This window comes from Aethalodelphis obliquidens, unplaced genomic scaffold, assembly GCF_003676395.1.
Source record: "Aethalodelphis obliquidens isolate GAN/ISIS:26980383/991018 unplaced genomic scaffold, ASM367639v1 scaffold26, whole genome shotgun sequence".
NCBI classification, from domain to species: domain Eukaryota; kingdom Metazoa; phylum Chordata; class Mammalia; order Artiodactyla; family Delphinidae; genus Aethalodelphis; species Aethalodelphis obliquidens.
In genome coordinates this window covers 24,696,170-24,718,444 of record NW_020837970.1, presented here as the reverse complement: position 1 = coordinate 24,718,444, position 22,275 = coordinate 24,696,170, and positions in this window count along the sequence as shown.

The following is a 22,275-nucleotide window of genomic DNA, read 5'->3' as shown; positions in this document are numbered from 1 at the left end:
ACCTGTAGAGTTTCTGCTGAGAAGTCAGCTGATAACCATATGGGGATTCCCTTGTATTTTATTTTTTGCTTTTCCCTTGCTGCTTTTAATATTTTTTCTTTGAATTTAATTTTTGTTAGTGTGATTAATATGTGTCTTTGTGTGTTTTTCCTAGGGTTTATCGTTTATGGGACTCTCCATTTCCTGGACTTGAGTGACTATTTCCTTTCCCATGTTAGGGAAGTTTTCAACTATAATCTCTTCAAATATTTTCTCAGACCCTTTCTCTTTCCTTTCTTCTTCTGGGACCCCTATAATTCAAATGTTGGTGCATTTAATGATGTCCCAGCAGTCTCTGAGACTATCCTCAATTCTTTTCATTCTTCCTCCTTCATTCTGCTCTGCGACAGTTATTTCCACCATTTTGTCTTCCAGCTCACTTATCCATTCTTCTGCCTCAGTTATTCTGCTATTGATTCCTTCTAGAGTATTTTTAATTTCAGTTATTGTGCTGTTCATCACTGTTTGTTTGCTCTTTACCTCTTCTAGGTCCTTGTTAATAGTTTCTTGTATTTTCTCCATTCTGTTTCTGAGATTTTAGATCATCTTCACTATCATTACTCTGAATTCTTTTTCAGGTAGGTTGCTTATCTCATCTTCATTTATTTGGTCTTGGATGATTTTACCTTGCTCCTTCATCTGTATCATAATTTTTGTCATTTCTTTTTTTTTTTTTTATCGGTGGGACTGTTGTTTGGCCTGAGGTGTCTAGCACTGGAGTTTGCAGGCAGTTGGTTAGAGCCAGGTCTTGATGCTGACACGTGGACTTCTGGGAAGCCTCCCTCCGATTAACGTTCCCTGGGGTCTGAGGTTCTCTGTTAGTCCAGCGGTTTGGACTCAGCACTCCCACCACAGGAGCTCAGGCTTAACCCCCAACCTGGGAAACAAGATCCCGCAAGACATGCAGCATGGCAAAAGAAAAGAAAAAAAGGAGCAGTACAATAACAAAAAATAAAAAATAATATAAAATTAAAAAGATAAAAAATATATTAGGAAAAATAAAAATGTTATTGAAACAACTGCAACAAGGTTAAACAAAACCACGACAGAAACAAGAAAAAAAAAGAGGCAACAAGCCAAAAGGAGCAGAACAATAAATAAATATAAAGAATAAAATAAAATTAGAAAAATAAAAGATTTATTAGAAAAAATAAAAATATAGGGCTTCCCTGGTGGCACAATGGTTCAGAATCCGCCTGCCAATGCAGGGGACACGGGTTCGAGCCCTGGTCCGGGAAGATCCCACATGCTGTGGAGCAACTAAGCCCATGCTCCACAACTACTAACCCCATGTGCCACAACTACTGAAGCCTACGCACCTAGAGCCTGTGCTTTGCAACAAGAGAAGCTGCAATGAGAAGTCCGTGCACCACAACAAAGAGTAGACCCTGCTTGCCACAACTAGAGAAAGCCCGTGTACAACAACAAAGACCCAACACAACCAAAAATAAAAATAAATAAATAAATTTATTTTTTAAAAAACTCTGTAAAAAAAGAAAAAATATATATATAAATGAATCAAGAACAACAAGGTAAAACAGAACCCCAACCTAAAAGAAAAAACAAAGGCCTGAAAAGTCCTTGGCTATAGGGGGCAGATCTTAGGTAGGAGGTGGAACTTAGGCAGGGGTGGAGTTTAGGTTGGGGCGGGGCCTATTCTAGCGTGGAGTGGGGCCTAGGCTTAGGACCTGCACAGAAAGGGGGAGGCAGCACTTCCAGAGGGGGGGTCTCTGGAGTGTGGAGCTCTGGAGTTCGGAGGTAAGGCCCTGGGTAATGGAGTGTGGGTAGGGTTTAGGCCCAGCATGGTTGGAGGGGGTCTCAGAGGGGATCTCTGAGTGCCCAGTGCCACGTGTAGAGGTAGGGCCCTGGGTGGGGGTGTAGGGGCGGGGCTTGGGCTCTGTGCAGCAGGAGGGAGGTTCCGAGGGTAGAGGATTAGACCTGGGAGCCCAGCAGGCTCCCCGGTGCCCATGTGGGCAGGAAAAGCACTGGCCACACTCCCTTACATTCCTCCACCCCCCCTAAGGGTCTCCCCTGTCGCTGCTGGGCCCCTAACTGTGGGTGGGTCCTGTGGGGCGTAGGAACTCCTCCCCTCCCCCAGCCACCCCTCAGGGTGCTGATCCCATAGGTCCGGCCTTTACTTTTTCTCCCCCTTCCTTCCCTCCCACTCCCTCAGGACTCGCTCGGCTGGAGAGGGCCTTGGTGGGCAGAGGATGAGGCCCAGCATCTCAGCAGGCTCCCAGGGGCCCAAGTGGGCAAGGGAAAGGCTGGCCACACTCCCTTTTGATCCTCTGCCCTCCCCATGGTCCCCCCTGCTTTCCCCCTCTGGTGTGGGATCCCTTCCCCTCCCCCAGCCTCCCCTCAGGGGTGCCGGTCCTGTCCCACCTCTACTTCTCCTCCCCCTTCACTCTTCCCCATGCTCTACCTGGTCACTGGGGATTCCTCGCATCCACTTAGGTGCCCGAGGTCCCCCACCAGTGTCTGGTAGGTGCCCTTGTTGTTCAGAGATGAGAATTCTGTGTCCTCCTAGTCCACCATCTTGACTCCGCCAAGACTTTTTGTCTTTCATTCATTTCAAGAATGTTCACCCTTACTTCTTGGAGAATATTTATAATTGCTACTTTAAAGTCTCTGTCTGATCATCCCAGTATCTATATCATCTTGGTCCACACATTACTACTTTTCAGTCAAATAGCTTCTTCATGCATTCTTCCAAATGTTTATAGGTGCATTCAGTGGGTGAGACAGAGCAGAGTGTGTTTAATTCATTTTACCCATAACCCAAACTCGTAATAACTATATTTGACTCCAAATCTGTGTTCTCTGTCCAAAAATTGTCTCTCTTCACAAAAGGAATCTTGCCCATGAGCTAAGTGGATGCCGGATCCTTCAGGTGGATCCATTTGTTGGCTCCAAGCCTTGTACAAACACAATATGCTTTTCCCCAGTACCCAGATTAAATGGCATGAAAGAAGTTGGTACAGATAATGTCCAGCCCCTTCTCTCTCCACTATACCCACCTGGATATCCACAAGGTACCTCCTGCCAATTCCCTCCCTGCTCCTCAGGCTTGAGCCTCATCCACCTACTTCCTGAAGAGCTGATGCCTTTTCCTACTGCTGGACCTTACTCAGCACATGGAATTTTCCATGCCTTTCCACATGTTGACCTACTGCAGTCTTCAACATCTGCAATGAGACAAATCACCAGGAACTCATAAAAAGGCCTTCCTTTTTTGGCTTTCTCTCATCTAGCCCTATCCCACCCCAAGATTTGGACACATCCTCATCTGTAGTCTTGTGAGCCCCTCTATTAGAGACCTTGTCATCTTACTTTGTCATTTTTCACATATCTCTGTCCCAGAAGAGGGGGAGCTCTTGGGATGCAAAGTCTGTGTGGTTTCCAGTTCTCTCCAGGTACCTCCAACATCCAGAACACATCTGATGCTGAGTAAGTATTGTAAGGACGTAAGTAAAGGATTAAGGAGAAGAGAAAAGGAAGTATGTAGAAGGAGGCAGAGACAGAGTAAATTGTCCTACCATCCAAAGGATTTCCCAAGCCAGAAAACTGGCCTTATGTTTCATATAATCCATTCAAATTTGCTGTTATAGGTGCTACGTTATCTTCTGATCCATTTACATATCCTCATTCCTACATCTGCTGCAGAACTCTGGCCACCATCATCTCTCGCCTGTTTCTCCACATTAACCTTCTCATTGGGCATCTGACCTCTAGCCTCAGAAGCTCAGCTGGTCTTGGAGGGATCTTTATAAAACTATAAATCTTATTATTTCACTCTTTTACTGAATTTCAGTTATCTGCTTTCTTTGAATCCCAGAACAAAGACAACATTTCCTGTGGTTCCCAGGCCATTTGTGCTCTTCCCCTCCTGACTATCCATCTCCATCTCACTCCCTATGCACTTTATACGCAAACCATTCAGAAATACTTTCTGTGTTGGTTTCCTAGGGCTTCTGTAACAAATGGCCACATATGATGGGGCTTAAAAAAAAACCCAGAAATTTATTATGTCAGTTCAGGAGGCAAAGTCTGAGATCAAGGTGTCAGCAGGGTTGGTTTTTTCTGGAGGCTCTAAGAGAGAATCCATTTCTGCTATGTATGGCTGTTGCTGGCAGTCCTCGCCTTTCCTGGGCTTGTAGTTGCATCACTCCAATCTCTGCCTCCATCCTCACATGCCTCCTTCCCTCTGCGTGTGTCTGTGGGTCTCCATATCTCCCTGTCCATATAAGAATACTAGTCATTGGGTTTAGGGCCCACTCTAATACATGATGACCTCATCTTAACTAATTACATCTGTAAAGGTGCTGTATTCAATATAGTCACCTTTTGAGTTTCTGGGTGGACATGAATTTTGGTGGATACTATTCCAATCACCATACCTTCTTTTCACCTAATAGATTGTGTCCACTCAACCCTCATGTTATTTGCATTACTGGTTCCCTCTCCACTCCTGTTGGCCTTCAGCTTTACTTTTCATCTACTCCTCCTTGAGATTCTTCTTGCTGTAGAGTGACTTTACCTGCTTGGATGGTTAATTCTATGTCAACTTCACTGGGTCCTGAAGTGTCCAGATATTTGTCAAACAATGTTCTGGGTGTGTCTGTGAGGGTGTTTCTTGGTGAGATTGACATTTGACTTGGTAGACTGAGTAAAACAGATTGCCCTCCCCAATATGGGTGGGCCTCTTCTAATCAGTGAAGGCCTGAATATAACAAAAAGGCTGACCCTCCCTCTAGTAAGAGGAAGTTCCTCCTGCCTGACTGCCATGAGCTGGGACATCAGTCTTTTTCAGCTCTTAGAACCACACCATTGACTCTCCGGGTGCTCCAGCTTGTCGTCTGCAGAACTTGGGACTTCTCAGCCTCCATAATTATGTAAGCCAATTCCTTGGTAGGTAGATAGATAGACAGACAGACATAGACATAGATGTAGACACAGACATAGACATAGATATAGATATACTTCTTATTGGTTTTGTTTCATTGGAGAAACCTGACTAATACACTTTGGAAAATTTCCCTTACTCCCAAAAATTGCTTGGGTGTCCTTTCCAAGTACAAAGCTGCTCAGGGAGAAGTTAACATCCTACACTGTCCTTCTGACTGTGGTCAGCAACCACCCGCCAGACTCTAAGTCCCTAGCTGTAGTAATTTTTTTGTGGTCACTGTTGGATTCTCAATGCCCAGCATATTCATTATATGCTGAATAAAGTCTTCCTTTTCAAGATGATTCGCTGACTAGACACTACAGTCCTCCTCCAATCCTACATTTCTAAAAATGAAGAAAAGATAAAAAGTGTTCTATAAACTTGTGTGAAAACAGTCATGGTTGCAAGTTCTATTGGTAATAATGGATGAGGTAATTTTCTGACTAATAGTTCTGCTGGAGAAAATTATAAAAGCTGGATAAAATATTTTCTTTTAAAACTGCTTGAGACTTCTGCCTCTGGGACTGTAATAGGGAAGAACAAATCTGACTCCATATTAGATCTGTTTCTTTTGCTTTAACCTTTGTATTCTATTGCTTTTGCTTGGAGTTAAGAATGTTGGCTATAGCCTGAAATATACAGGATAGCTCATTCTCAAGGCTCTGACCTTTAAGGCAATAACACTTTTCCATTCATACAGAGATAAAAAGTCGCAGAACAGAGAATAACATTTGTTTTGTTGGAGGTTTATAGGAACATTCACAACCTGACCTACGTGGACAGCTGCAAGACCAAAGGATTCCTATACCAAGAAGTTTGCAACAACCAACCATGCCCCCCCAAACTTGCCTTTAAAAATGCTTTGCTGAAATCTTTGGGGGAGTTAGGGGTTTTTTGGAGCATGAACCACCCATCTCCTTGTATGGCCCTGCAATAAACCTTTCTATGCTCCAAACTTTGACATTTTGGTATTGTTTGGCCTCACTGTGTGTCAGTGTTCAGTAACAGAAAGATGGTATAGACATACAATTCCTCCCACTAAGCACAGCTAAAAACCCTGGAAGTTTTGTTAAACAAACATAAAAAGGCTACGAAAGGTAGAGAAAAAACAGATGTGTTAGGAACCTCAGGACCAAGAGATCAACATGGCTGTTAATTTTTAGAGATTTCTTTCAGTCTTATATAGCCAAGGCTTGGAGCTAAAGAAGCTGACAACCTAGAAACAACAAAGGGTTAAAGGAGACATATATATATATATATATAAAACCAAGGGCTTCTTTCTCTAGCCAAAAGTTCAGGAAAGAGCCAACCTAGCAAGACAGAAAACTTTAAGACAACAATTACTCAACTCCAGACACATACTACAGAAGAAATGGTGGCCTTGCCACATCCACACCTGTAAAGGCTGAAGTGGGATCTAGACCTCCACTCTCATCAGGCCATGCTGAGATTCCAAATCCTCCTTCCCAGCACCAGGCTGGTGTCTGAGAAGGTCAAGTAGGGAGTTGGGACTTTCATCTCCAGGGAGTAAGCAGTGCCCACCCATGGTGTCAGGGGAGACCATGGGAGCCTAAACTTCCACTCCCATCTGGCAATAATGAGGTGCCCACCCCCTCCCTGGGTTTGTGTAAGAGGAGGTTTGGTGGAGGGTCAAAACCTTCACCAACACCCAGGCATATGAAGGCTGCTCCCGCCCAGGGTCAGTGGAGGCCACATGGGTGCAGTGATGAGGGACTCATCCCTCCCAGTCTGGTGATTTCAGTGAAAGCTGACTGGAGATCCAGAAATTCCAACTCTATTAACAGTAATGAGGAGCCTCCTCTCTGCCTGAGGGACAACAGAGGCCATATAAGGGATCTAGACTTCTACACCCACTAATTGCAGTAAGGCAAATCCCCACCCTTCCCTACCACAATGATGTCAATCAAAGCCATCTAAGAGAAGTTTAGATAAGACCTCAACTCTCATAATATAATACCCCAAAATAGAAGGTTTTCAATTAAAAAACTGTAATTATACCAAGAATCAGGGTAACATGTACTCAGGTGAAAAATCAATAGATGTTAACACTTAGATAACATCGATGTTAAGAATACCTGACAAAGATTTTAAGGCAGGCATTATAAAAATGCTTCAATAAATAATTACACACATGCTTAAAACCAAAGAAAAAACTAGGAATTAGAATGTCTCAGCAAAGAAATAGAAGATATAAAGGAGAATCAAATGGAAATTTTAGAAAACAAAATTACATTAACTAAAATGAGAAAAACAGAATTCAGCAGACAGACTCAACACCAGATAGAAGTGAACAGAAGAATCAATGAACTTGAAGATGAACAATAGAAATTCCCAATCTGAATAACAGGGAGAGAATAGACAAAAATAAATATATAAATACACAGAGCTTCACAGAGTTGTGGGACAATAACAAAAAGCTGATATTTATGTCATCTCAGTACTGGGGGAAGAGGAGAAGAATAGTGGGGCTGGAAATGAATTCAAAGAATTATGGATGAAAAATTTCAGAATTTGGCAAAAGATATAAGCTCTCAAATTCAAGATGTTGTTAGAATCCCAAACAAGAAACTCAAAGAAATGCACATATGCACATTAAGATGCATCATTGTGAGACTTCTGAAAACAAAACAAAACAAATCTTGAAAGCAGCCAGGGAGAAACAACACATTACCTATAAGGGGAAAGCAATTTGAATGACTGGAGATTTCTCATCAGAAACATTGGAGCCTTGTAGGAAATGGTATGACATTTTCCAAGTACAAAAAAAGAGTAGTCAATCTAGAATTCTATATCCAGTGAAAATAGCTTTCAGAAATAAGGGGGAAATCAAGAATATTCTCAGATGAAGAAAATTTAAGAGAATTTTTTTAAGTACACTTACCTTAAAAGGATAACTAAAATAAGTCCTCTAAACAGACAGAAAATGATAAAAGGAAGAACCTTGGGATATCAGAAAGGAAGAAAGAACAATGGAGAAAGTGAATAAAAACAGGGGGGGTAAATGTAATACATTTTCTTTTTCCTGTTTAGTTTCTAAATTATATTTGACAGTTGAAGCAAAAATTACAACACTCTCTATTACACTGTCTTATAAGGTGTTAAGTGTATATAGAGAAAACATTTAAGACAACTATATATAAATGGTAGCGGGTAAGGGGATCTAAAGGAAGTTTAAGTATCTATATTCACTCCAACTAGCACTCTGGTGCCGGAATGTTAATAGTGGGGGAGGCTGAGTGGGGAGCAAGGAGTATCTATGAACACTCTATATTTTCCCTCAATTTTGCTGTGAACCTAAAACTGCTCTTTAAAAAAAAACTAATTTTTTTTTAAACTTGCATTTGGCAGATTAATAGCTGCCTACCACATATCAGAAGCCATGCTTATCTGCCCTAGTAAGGATACACACCTGCCTCGGCCTGTACCAAGCTACCACTGTAGTAATTGGCTGACTTAAGTTTGTTATTTCCTTTTTTCAGGGCACCCATAGCACCAGCAACAACCAATCACAATTTCATAGTCCTTATGGTTACCATTTCCCCACATCTCCTAAATACCAGAGTTATTGCACACAACAGTGCATCCTTTTTCAACTGCACCTGTCCCAGTGAATCATACCATCCATTCCCAGTGATGGGATCCAACTTCAGAATCCTATCCTTAGGATCTGCTTTGTAGGACCAATGGATTCCCCAGGAGCAGACCCAGAGACAAGGTTTTCTATGGAAGTGATTTGTGAAGGTAGTGCTACCAGGAGAAACTGAGGTGGAGAAGCAGGGCAGGAAATGGCCTGAGGCTGAGCAAGGGTGAAACTTCAGGAGTGTAGGAGCAGAGTGGGTGCAGGAGCCTAGAGGATGTCTTCTGAAGGTGCATGAAGGGTGCCTGCTACCAGAGAAGAGGCATGGTGATGATCACAGGGACCCCAGTGGGATGCAGCAGTGACAAGCTGGCCTCATCTGTGCTATCTAGGCCACATGAGCTTTTAACCTCTGCAATGCCTGTGTTCAATATCCTCCTGTCTGATTCTGTACTGAACCCGCAGGAGGCAGAACTTCTCACGCAATATTCTCCCAGTGTCCATTTGTGTCAATGGCCCACAGTGGGATGAAGGGGCAAAGGGAAGGTTGAACTCAACAGACATCTGTCTGTAAAGCCTGGGTTCTCACTTAGCACCTCTGACTGTGGATAATAGAACTTGCAGCAGTGTTGGTCCTCAGGGAGTGCTCCCAGTGCATCTCACTGGCTGTTCCATGGCGGAAGGGTAAATGGTGGGATGGAGTGAGCCAACAAATTAGGTTTTATTACACAATTCTTAGAGAAATGTCCCAAAGCAGAGAGTCATCCAAACACCCCCACTTACACATACTCCTTAGCTTTAACCCCAAACATTATAACATAGGATTCTTTCTTATTGCCCAACTTCCATGGTTTTTACTTTATCTGTTACATTATAATCTGTTAAGTGCTTGCTGTGTGCCAGGATCGGGGCTGAATTCTTGACTGAATTAATCCCCACAGAAGCCTGAAGATAAGATAGAATGACTCTCTACTCTAGTGAAAAGCTGAGACCTGCCGGTTGGTCAGAGGTTTACTGGCGATTGTTCAGAGGGAGTGCAGGCAGAAGGGGTCCACCTTGGCTTAACCGCACCCTCCACCAGCCTCCTCACCCTTTCACCCTCTCCTGCCCTGTGGTCTCAAGCTTGTATTTCTCCCTCCACCTGGAGCCTGTCTTCAGGCTAAGCTCTGCCTTCACTGGAGAAACCTTCCAGTGAAACCTTCCTGATTTCCAGCTGGAGGTATTTCTGCCTTCTTTGGAATGTCGCTGGCACTCCCTGCAGTAGTTGTAAGTGCCCCAATCTCCCGTGATGGTTACCCCCAGTTCAAGGGCAGGGCTCACAGCGTAGTCACCTTCTACTCCCCAGAATGCACAGCACAGCCTGGGTGGGTTGTAAGTCTGCAGCACGGATGCACGTGCTGGATGTTACGTGCTCAGAGCTTGGAAGTTAAGAAGCAGGCAGTCTGATCCTGCGCTTTAAAATGCTTGTGCGTGGTTTAGAGCAGTGTGCTGTTGAAAATGTACCGGGGGACTTAATAAAAGCTAGAAGACAACTTTGATATGCAAAGTTGTGTCATTATTAAAAGCTTTAAAAAAATTAGCATCTCCATGGCTAGGATGCTTTTTATCCATATTTTTGTCTCTTCATCAAGCCATCTGCTTGCATAATTTCATTTCAATTCCACAGACACCCACAGGCGGCCCTCCCCTGGCATCCAAATCCTGGCTAGTCTTGCCCTAATTCACAGGAAAGATCAAATGAGAAGCCTGCAGCTCTCCCTCATTTAATCATGACCCTCTCTGAGGTTCGCTGTATTGTCTAAAGCAAGATGCCCAGGAACAATGTGTGACCTGTTGTTTGGAGCTGGAGATGGCCAACCAGAGCCCCGACCTCTCCACCGCTCTCCGCAGAGCCCACCTCGCTCTGCTCTCCTGGCCTCACTGGGGCCTCCAGGGCCTCAGCCTCTACCTGCGTGTAGGGTCCTTGGCCTCCTTCTCCCCTCACTGGGTTACTGTGACAGAGTCTGTGAGCCCTAGAAATTCCTCCCGAAAGTTGCTATGGAAACTCGCTGTGGGGGTGTTGGGTAGGATGCGGTGGGAAGCCTCCTGGCTGATGCAGGAAGCCTGGAGCAGGGCGCTGGCAGCTCCCATCAAGCCCCAGAGTTTCTCACCCGACATTTGCGTCCCAGAATGCGGAGGAAGCCGCCACCCTGCTCCTTTTCTGTTTAACTCCAGCCTTGAAGAGAGAAGAGAATCCTCTCCTTTGGGCTTGGGGGAAGCGGAGAGCTCATGGAGCCCAACCAACCTCGGGTCAGAGCTAGTGGAACCGCAGCCCTGGATGCCAGCTGTCCAGGTGGCAGAGATTATACCAATAGCCAAAGATTGGACAAAGTGCTAACTCCCCCATGGAGTGCTGACAGCCGTGCTCACTCGCTTGGCAGGATGGTGTGTAGTGGGGAGGAGCCTACCCCCAGCTGAGTTTTGGATGGTAACCTTCAGCATCCTGCATCCCCTCAAAGACCTCTGGTTCTTGCCTAACAGCTATTTGGTTCCACCCGCTCCAAACTCAGTGAAGGCTTGCTGCAGCCAGTGGCATATCACCAGCCACTTCAGTCTACCAGAGAGAGCTTTGGACGTGTAGACCGCTAGCCTGAGCTCAAAGCCCAGCTCCACCACATTCCAGCTGTCCCCTCAGTTTTCCTGTCTGCTATGGGGACATAGTGATGTCCAAGTTGGCCCTGAGGATTCAGGGAGATGTTATGCATGGTCATCAGCCACGTTGTTCAAGAGAACTTACACCTCACCCAGGCCAAGAGCCCTGGAGAGTGGGGAAGCAGAGGTGTCCTCACTGACGAGCAGCTTCCTGGAAGACTCAGAACTCACAGCCAGGAGGCCAGCCTATGAGAACTGCACTGAAAAGGAGGCCCAGGGGTGGGCAGGGTCAGCTGCAGTCAGACAGGTACTCAGGGCACTTGATCTCACATGTTGGCCAAGGACCAGATTTTCACAGGGTTGCCTGTGAAATTTTCTCTTTTCACACAGTTCCTAAAATAAATCTTGCTGAAGGGAAGATTTCACAGAGAAGTGACAGATATATCCTGTTCTACATAAGATGACTAATAGCCCACAAATGTTCCCAAGAAGCATAAGCTGGAGAATGTCAGAGACACAAAAGGCCCAGTGACACAGGGGGCTTGTGGCCCATATGAAGAAGGGGTGGGCCCAGAGCAAGTCCAGCTTTGCCAACAAACCAAAATTCCACTTGTCTGAACACATAGTGAGTACCCACTATGTGTGAGTCTTCGCTGGGAATAAGGCAGGCTTGGAGTTATAAGTAAGGGATGGGCCCTTGTTCCATGGGCATTGTAGTACATTTAGGAGGTTAAGACACAAGCAAATACAGAACTGGGCAGACTGGTAAGAAATACTAAAAGAGACACAAACCTGGGCTCCTGGAGACTGAAGGATTGATTTCTCTACTTTGATGGGGAGGGGGATGTGGAGGTGGGAAAAAAGGGATAGTCTGAAAGGGTTTCAAGGGTGTTGTGTGTTTCTGAGATTGAACAAATCAGTATTAGTTGTCCTCAGGTATCCGTGGGCCGTTGGCCCCAGGAGCCCCACAGATACCAAGATCTGTGAATGCTCAAGTTGCTTATATGAAATGGCACAGGACACTGTATACAGTTGGCCCTCCCTATCAACAGGTTTTGCATCCATGGATGCTCCCCGAAATTTCAACCCATGGTTGGTTGAATCTACAAATGGAGACCCTGCAGAAATGGAGGGCTGACTGTATATTTATAAGAATCCAGGGGGCTTCCCTGGTGGCGCGGTGGTTGAGAGTCCGCCTGCCGATGCAGGGGACACGGGTTCGTGCCCCGGTCCGGGAAGATCCCACATGCCGCGGAGCGGCTGGGCCCGTGAGCCGTGGCCGCTGAGCCTGCGCGTCCGGAGCCTGATGCTCTGCGACAGGAGAGGCCACAGCAGTGAGAGGCCCACGTACTGAAAAAAAAAAAAAAGAATCCAGGAATTTTGAAAAGGGAAATACAAATCAAGTTTTACGGAAAAGAAAGCCTGTCTTAACATTATTAGAGAGTGGATATATGTATAACTAATTCACCTTGCTGTACACCTAAAACTAACACAACATTGTAAATCAGCTATACTCCAATAAAAAATTTTTTTTAAATGCTGAAAATTGAGGTTAGGAGAGAAATTTGATAAACAGTGTGTTATGAAAGATTATGTAGCTACATTTTTGAGGAATATTTATTGATATCAGATGAAACTGGAGGGGCCCTGACTAGCTTCCTGTCTTTGAGTGTGATGCTCAAAGGGGAAATAAGAACTCAGAATAAGAAAACAGAGGTAGGCTTCCCTGGTGGCACAGTGGTGGAGAGTCCGCCTGCCGATGCAGGGGACATGGGTTTGTGCCACGGTCCAGGAAGATCCCACATGCCATGGAGCGGCTGGGCCCGTGAGCCATGGCCACTGAGCCTGCGCGTCCGGAGCCTGTGCTCTGTGACGGGAGAGGCCACAGCAGTGAGAGGCCCACGTACCGAAAAAAAAAAAAAAAAGAAAAAGAAAACAGAGGCCAGGCAGACTTGTGGACTTTCTGAACATTCAGTGTGTTCCCTCGCCTCAGACACAGATGACATCATAAATATGTCATTTCCTTTTTTCTTGACTTAACTCATTTAAACACACTTGCATGAAAATAACGATAATCCTGTATTTATTGTGGAATTTTAACATATGTGTGTGTAATGTAATCGGTAATAATAGCACAATGGAGAGGGGAAGAAATGGAGCTTTATTGGAAGAAAATATCTATATTTTATTGGAATTACATTACTATTGATCTGAAATTAGTTTTGATAAATTAAGATACATATTGTAATCTCCAGAGAATCACTAAGAAAATAACATCCAAAATATAGTAAAAATAACAATGATAGCAAATGAATTAAAATGGTGAAATAGGAAGTATCTACTAATGCCAAAAAGAAAAAAAAAACAGTAAAGAAAGAGCAGAGCAAATTAAAAATTATGAGACGTAAAAGTTAAATAGCAAAATGGCAGATGTAAATACAATCATATCAATAATTACATTAACTGTAAATGGACCGAACTCTCCAACCAGCTAAAATATTTTCAGATTCAATTAAAAAAGTAAAATCTAAGATACACAATTTTGATTCAAAGACATACATAGGTTAAAGGATAGAGAAAGATTTACCATGTAAATAATAACCACAAGCATGCTGGAGTGGCTGTACTAATATCAGACAAAATGGAACTATGGCATATCAAAATTTATGGGAAACATCTAATGCAGTGCTTACAAGGAAATGTATAGCTTTGAATGACTGCATTAGAAAATAAAAATCTAAGTTAATTTTGTAAGCTCCAACTTTTAAAAACTAGAAAAAAAGAGAAAACTAAACTTATAACAAGTCAAAGAAAGGAAATAATAAAAATTAGAGAGAAAATCAATTAAACAGAGCAAAGAAAAGAAGTAGAGAATATCAATGGACTGAAAGTGAGTTCTTTGAAAAGATTGACAATAATTGCTAAGCCTCTAGGTAGACTGACCAAGAAACAAAGGAAAATTAAGAAAACCATGAAAGGCAAAGGAGACATCATTGGCGAATTTACAGAAATGAAAAGGGAATTATTATTATTATAATTGTAAATTATTATAAAGGAATACTGTCAGGAACTTTATGACAAATTAGACAATTCAGATGAAATGAATACATTTCTATGAAGGCAAAAATTAACAAAACAGACTCAAAAAGAAGTAGAAAATGTGACTAGATCTATAACAAATTAAAAAATGAATTTGTAATTTAAAATCTTCCCAGAGGAAAAAAAATGATTAATCCCTCCATTTGTCTAGTTTATCACTAGTCCTTCCTGAGCAACTAGCTGTTGGCTTGATTGGCTGTCATCCTGACTCCTTTGCTTCCTCTTTCACTGCTATTTGTGCTTTATACACTTTCCTCTGATTTCCTTGGGATTACTCTCTTCTTTTTATAGTCTTGGTTTTGAAAACTTATTTCAATAATGGTCACTATTCCTTCTTTTCTAATGGATGCACTTAAGTTAAATTTTCCTCTAATTAGCATTTTAGCAGCATCACTCAAGTATTGATACATAGTCATTCTTTATGATTCATTCATGAATATTTCACATCTTCCATTGTGATTTTCCTATCCCTTGAATTATTCAGCAATGCATTTCTTTCATTTCCAGAGGAATATGGCTTTTTTGCTATATTTTATTATTGATTTTTATCTTTCAATAGCTATTAGATACTATTATGTATATGAAATAGACTATTTGGTATTCACTGAGGTTTGCTTTGTGGCCTAGTATCTCCCAAATTTGCTAAAATTTCACATAGTCTTTGAGTGCAGGGTTCTAGATATGCTCATTCATTCAAGATTGCTATTTACGCTGTTCAAATATTCTTCACTCTTATTAAATTTGGGCCTGATTGGCTTATTCATTATTGAAATTTCCTTTCATATATGTGGGTATGTCAATTTTTGTTGTAATTTTGTACATTTTCACTTTTTAAAAAATTAATTTATTTTTGCTGCACGTGGACTTTCTCCAGCTGCAGCAAGCGGCAGCTACTCTTCATTGCAGTGCACAGGCTTCTCACTGCAGCTTCTTTTGTTGCAGAGCATGGGCTCTAGGCATGTGGGCTTCAGTAGTTGTGGCATGCAGGCTCAATAGTTGTGGCTCATGGGCTCAGTAATTGCGGTTCACAGGCTCTAGAGCGCAGGTTCAGTAGTTGTGGTGCACAGGGCTTAGTTGCTCCGCGGCATGTGGGACCTTCCCAGACCAAGCCTCGAAGACATGTCCCCTGCATTGGCAGGCCACTCTGTCACCAGGGAAGTCCCCATTTTCTTTTTAAAATTTTTAGTTTGAATACCATAGGTGGGGTTGAATAGTATTCCTATGTTTAAGACTCTTTTATTTTTCCTCATCTCTAACCTAACTATTCATGTCCTTTGCATGTCTTAATATTGGTTTGTTGGTCTTTTTCTTATTGATCTGTAAAAGTGATTAAGAAAACTAAGCATTTGTCTATCATATAAGATGCAAATATTTTCCCCAGTTTGTCATTTCTCTTTTGGTTTAGTCACACACATAGCACAAAGTCCAGAATTATCTTGTCAAGTTTCACAAAACAAAGAAACCTGTTGGAATTTTTATTGCCATTGCATTGGAATATTAAATCTTCCAGGCTATGTGCATGGTACAGCCTTCAATGTTTTTAAATAAAATGGACAGAGAAAATATAAATAAAAGAGCAGAAATTAATAAAATAAAAAGCAAACATATAGAAAATTAACTTGTCCTTTGAAAAGACTAATAAAATTGATAAATCCTCATAAAACTAATCATAATAAAAACAAAGAATAGCCAAAAATAATCAGAACTTAAAAAAAAAAAGTAGTAAACAACTCACTTTCCCTTCAAATAGGGAAACTAAACAAAATGGACGACTCCCGAGAAAAGTGTACTTTACCACAACTGACATAAGAGAGAAATATGAGTAGCACTACAAAAATTTATGTCTACATTTATTATCATTCCAAATAAAAACTGTATAGGTCTGAATGGCTTTGCCCAGAAGTGTTACCAAACACTTATGGGAAAAAATGACACTAATCTTACCCTTTGTAAGAACACATAAGAGGTTATACAGGCAGACCTTGTTTTATTGCACTTCACTTTGTTGGCTTCTCAAATATTGTTTTTCCCAGATTGAAGGTTTGTGGCAATCCTCCTCAGAGCAAGACTATTAGCACCATTTTGTCAACAGTATTTGTTCACCTGGTGTCTCTGTGTCACATTTTGGTAATTCTAGCAATATTTTAAACTTTTTCATTATTATATTTGTTATGGGGATCTGCAATCAGTGATCCTTACTATTGTAATTGTTTGGGGCACCACAAGCCACACCCATGTAAGACTGTGAATGTAATGTTGTGTGAGTTCTGTCTGCTCCACCAACTGGCCACTCCTCTTCTCTCTTTTTGGGTCTCCTTATTCCTTGATACACAATTTTAAAATTAGGTCAATTAATAACCCTATAATGGCCTCAAAGTGTTCAAGGAAAGGAAGAGTTGCCCATCTCATTTTAAATCAAAAGCTAGAAATAATCAAGCTTAGTGATGAAGGCATGTTGAAAGCTAAGATAGGTGGAGAGTTAGGCCTCTTGTGCCAAACAGCTAAGTTGTGAATGCAAAGGAAAAGTTCTTGAAGTTAAAAAGTGCTGCTCCAGTGAACACATGAATGATAAGAAAGCAAAACCGCCTTATCACTGATATGGAGAAAGTATTAGTGGTCTGGATAGAAGATCAAACTAGCTACAACATTCCCTTAAGTCAACACCTAATCCAGAGCAAGACCCTAACTCTCTTCAATTCTATGAAGGCTGAGAGAGGTGAGGAAGCTGCAGAACAAAAGTCTGAAGCTAGTAGAGGTTGGTTCATGAGGTTGAAGGAAAGAAGCCATCTCCATTACATGAAAGTGCAGAGTGAAGCAGCAAGTGCTGATGTAGAAGCTGCAGCAAGTTATCCAGAAGATCTTGCTAAGACAATCAATGAAGGTGGCTACACTAAACAATAGATTTTCAATGTAGATAAAACAACCTTCTACTGAAAGAAGATGCCATCTAGGACTTTCATAAATAGAGAGGAGAACTCCATGCCTGGATTCCAAGCTTCAAAGGACAGGCTGACTGTCTTGTTAGGGACTAATGCAGCTGGTGACCTGAAGTTAAAGCCAGTGCTCAATGCTGAAAATCATGGGGCCCTTAACAATCATGCTAAATCTACTCTGCCTGTGCTCCCAATGGAACAACAAAGCCTGGATGACAACACATCTGTTTAGAACATGGTTTACTGAATATTTTAAATGCACTATTGAGACCTACTGCTTAAAAAAAAAAAAAAGACCCTTTCAAAATATTACTGCTAAGTGAGAATGCACCCAAGGGTGCTGATGAAGATATAAGAGATTAATGTTTTCATGCCTGCTAGCACAACATCCATTCTGCAGCGGATAGATCAAGGAGTAATTTTTATTTCAAGCCTTATTACTTAAGAAATACATTTCTTAAGGCTATAACTGCCATATAAAATGATTCCTTATTTAGATCTGCAAAGTCAATTGAAAACCTTCTGGAAAGGATTCCCCCATCCTAAATGCCATTAAGAACATTTGTGATTCATTAGAAGAGGGCAAAATATTAACATTAACAGAAGTTTGGAAGAAGTTGATTCCAACCCTCACAGATGACGCTGGGTGTTCAAGACTTCAGTGGAGGAAGTAACTGCAGATGTGGTGGAAACGGTAAGAGAACTAGAATTAGAAGTGGAGCCTGGGGACTTCCCTGTTGGCACAGAGGTTAAGAATCTACCTGTCAATGCAGGGGACACAGGTTCGAGCCCTGGTCCAGGAAGATCTCACATGCCACGGAGCATCTAAGCCCGTGTGCCACAACTACTGAGCCTGTGCTCTAGAGCCCACAAGCCACAACTACTGAGCTCACGTGCCACAACTACTGAAGCCCGCACACCTAGAGCCTGTGCTCCACAACAAGAGAAGCCATTGCACTGAGAAGACACAACACAGCCAAAAATAAATAAATAAATAAACTAACAAATAAATAAATAAATAAAGTGGAACCTGAAGATGTGACTGAATTGCTGCAATCTCATGACAAAATTTTAACAGATGAGGAGTTGCCTCTTATGGTTTAGGAGAGAAAATGGTTTCTTGAGATGGAATCTACTCCTGGTGAAGAAGATTGATGAAATGACACAAAGGATTTAGAATATTGCATACCCTTAGCTGATAAAGCAGTGGCTGAGTTTGAGAGGATTGACTCCAATTTTCAAAATCCTATTGTGGGTAAAATGCTATCAAACAGCATTTCATATTACAGAGAAATCATTCATGAAAATAAGAGTCAATCAATGTGGCAAACTTCAGTGTTGTCTTGTTTTAAGTAATTACCACAGCCTCCCCAGACTTCAGACACTGCCATCCTGATCAGTCAGCAGCCATCAACATTGAGGCAAGACCCTTCACCGGTAAAGAGACTACAACTAGATGAAGGCTCAGATGATGGTTAGCACTTTTAGCAATGAAGTATTTTTTAATTAAGGTATGTACATTTTTCATACATAATGTTATTGCACACTTAATAGAGAAAAGATAGTGTAAACACAACTTTTTAAAAATTTTTAATATTATATTGGGCGTATAGTTGATTAACAATGTTGTGTTAGTTTCAGGTATACAGCAAAGGGATTCAGTTATACATATATCTGTTCTTTTTCAAATTCTTTTCACACTTAGGTTATTATAGAATATTGATCAGAGTTCCCTGTGCTACACAGTAGGTCCTTGTTGGTTATCTGTTTTATAGATAGTAGTGTGCACATGCTAATCCTAAATTCCTAATTTATCCCTTCCCCACACTTCCCCCTTTGGTAATCATAAATTCATTCTCTAAGTCTGTGAGTCAATTTCTGTTTTGTAAATAAGTTCATTTGTATCATTTTTTTTAGATTCTGCATACAAGCAATATCATATGATATTTGTCTTTCTCTGTCTGGCTTACTTCATTTGGTATGATAATCTCCAGGTCCATCCATGTTGCTGCAAATGGCATTATTTCATTCTTTTTAATAGCTGAGTAATATTCCATTGTATATATGTATCACATCTTCTTTGTCCGTTCATCTGTCAATGGACATTTAGGTTGCTTCCATGTCCTGGCTATTGTAAACAGCACTGCAATGAACATTGGGGTGCATGTATCTTTTCGAAGTATGGTTTTCTCCAGGTATATGCCTAGGAGTTAGGATTGCTGCATCTTATAGTAGTTCTATTTTTAGTTTTTTAAGGAACTTCCATACCATTCTCCATAGTGGCTGTACCACTTTACATTCCCGCCAACAGTGTAGGAGGGTTCCCTTTTCTCCACACCCTCTCCAGCATTTACTCTTTGTAGATTTTTTTGATGATGGTCATTCTGACTGGTGTGAGGTGATATCTCATTGTAGTTTCGATTTGCATTTCTCTAATAATTAGCAGTGTTGAGCATTTTTTCATGTGCTGCTTGACCATCTGTATGTCTTCTTTGGAGAAATTTAGGTCTTCTGACTATTTATTGATTGGGTTGTTTGTTTGTTTTCTTTTGATATTGAGCCACATGAGTTGTTTGTCAATATTGAAGACTAATCCCTTGTCAGTCGCATTGTTTGCAAATATTTTCTCCCATTCTGTGGGTGGCCTTTTGTTTTGTTTCCCTTGCTGTGCAAAAGCTTTTGAGTTTAACAGACATCTGTTGCATTTCTATACATCAACAACAAAAGATCAGAAAGAGAAATTAAAGAAACAATCCCACTTACCATCACATCCAAAAGAATAAAATACCTAGGAATAAACCTACCAAAGGAGACAAAAGACCTGTACTCCTAAAACTATAAGATGCTGATGAAGAAATCAAAGATGACACAAACAGATGGAAAGATATACCATGTTCTTGGATTTAGAAGAATCAATATTGTCAAAATGACTATACTACCCAAGGCAATCTACAGATTCAATGCAATCCCTATCAAATTACCAATGGTATTTTTCACAGAACTAGAACAAAAAAATCTTAAAATTTGTATGGAGACACAAAAGACCCCGAATAGCAAGGCAATATTGAGAAAGAAAAACAGAGCTGAAGGAAGCAGACTTCCTGACTTCAGGCTATACTACAAAGCTGCAGTCATCAAAATCGTATGGTGCTGGCACAAAAACAGAAATATAGATCAACGGAACAGGATAGAAAGCCCAGAAATAAACCCATGCACCTATGGTCAATTAATCTATGACAAAGGAGGCAAGACTATACAATGGAGGGAAGACAGTCCTTCAATAAATGGTGCTAGGAAAACTGGACAGTTACATGTAAAAAGTGAAATTAGAACATTCTTTAACACCATTCACAAAAATAAACTCAAAATGGATTAAAGACCTAAATGTAAGACCAGATATTATAAAACTCTTAGGGGAAAACAGGCAGAACACTCTTTGATATAAATTGCAGCAATATCTTTTTTCATTTGCCTCCTAGAATAATGGAAGTAAAAACAAAACTAAGCAGAACTTTTATATGTACCAGGAAACCAAAAATTTGTGTGACTCTCTTTATTGCAATGGTCTGGAACCGAATCCACAATATCTCCAAGGTATGCCTATAATGATTTTCCTTAACTCATCAGAGAACTGAGGTCTTAGGCCAAGTAACCAAACTGAAATCTACATAGACATAGGCTACTATAGAGAAAAACAAGACTCAAGCAGTTGTTTATTGGAGCAGACAAGAGCAGACACCATAAAAGCTAGTAAGAGCTGACTGTAAGAGTGTGGAGTCTCTGAGGGTGGCAGACATAGACCAATTGACACCCTCCTTCACATTCTCCCTGTAGGAACCCTACCAGGTATTCATGGGAAAGACTGGGGAGGATCTTGAGAAAGCTTTTTCCTAGTACCAGCCAGGGGATGGAGAGCAGCCACTGATAAAACTCCACCCAGAACATATCTCCTCCATCTCCTAGAGGATACAGAAGCCAGATCTGAAGGGGAAAGAGGAGGCACTAGTGAAAACCCACTGCAGATAGACGAAAACAGGAAAACAAATGAAGTTCTACCCTGAGGGAGTGGCAGAAACTTGTTAGACACAGATTTGAAAGCAGAGGAACATTCCCAAGACCCAGGTTCACAGCACCTGCCTAAAACTGAGGATAGGGCAATAGATATTACCCTAACTGAAAAAATTAAAAACCAACCAACCAAAAAACCAGAAAAGAGTTTTAAAGAGCTGTGGGACAATGTCAATCCACATATCATTGGAATCCCAGAAGGAGACAAAGGACAGAAAAGGAAAGGAGAAATAACTACTAGGGTTTTACAAACATAGTGATAGAGTCCAAACCAGTGGCCTACAAAGCTTAGAAAATACCAAGCAGGATAAATATGAAAGAAAAGAGGAGGGAAGGAAGGAAGGAAGGAAGGAAAGAAGGGAAGAAGGAAGCGAGGGAGGGAGGGAGGGAGGGAAGGAGGAAAAAGTGAAGCATACCATATTCAAAGCACTGAAAACCAAAGAGAAAATCATGGAGGCAACCAAAGAGGGGAAAATATATGTTATCTGTAGAGGGAAAAGGGTAAGGATTGTAGCAAATTTATCATCAGAAATCATGCAAGTGAGAAGACTTGAGTTCTATCATTAAAGTGATGAAAGAAAAAGAACTGTCAACCTCAAATTCTTACTCAGTGAAAATATTCTTCAAAAATTAAAGAGAAATAGAGACTTTCTCAGAAAAACAAAAGCAAAAACATTGCTATCAGGCTAGACCTACTCTACAAGAAATGTTAAAGGAAGTATTTCAGGCAGAAGAAATTAGATATAGGCCAAAAACATGGATTTACACAAAGAAATGAAGAGATCAGAAATGGAATAAATGCACAATAGAATATTTTTTCTTATTTCAAATGTGCTATAACTGGCTTTTAAAGCAAAAATAAGAAAAATATATTGTGTGATTGTAGCATCAGAGGTAGGAATTGGGAATGTGCTGTTATAAGGTTCTTTACGCTTATAACAGTATAAGCAGTGAAGCAGTAT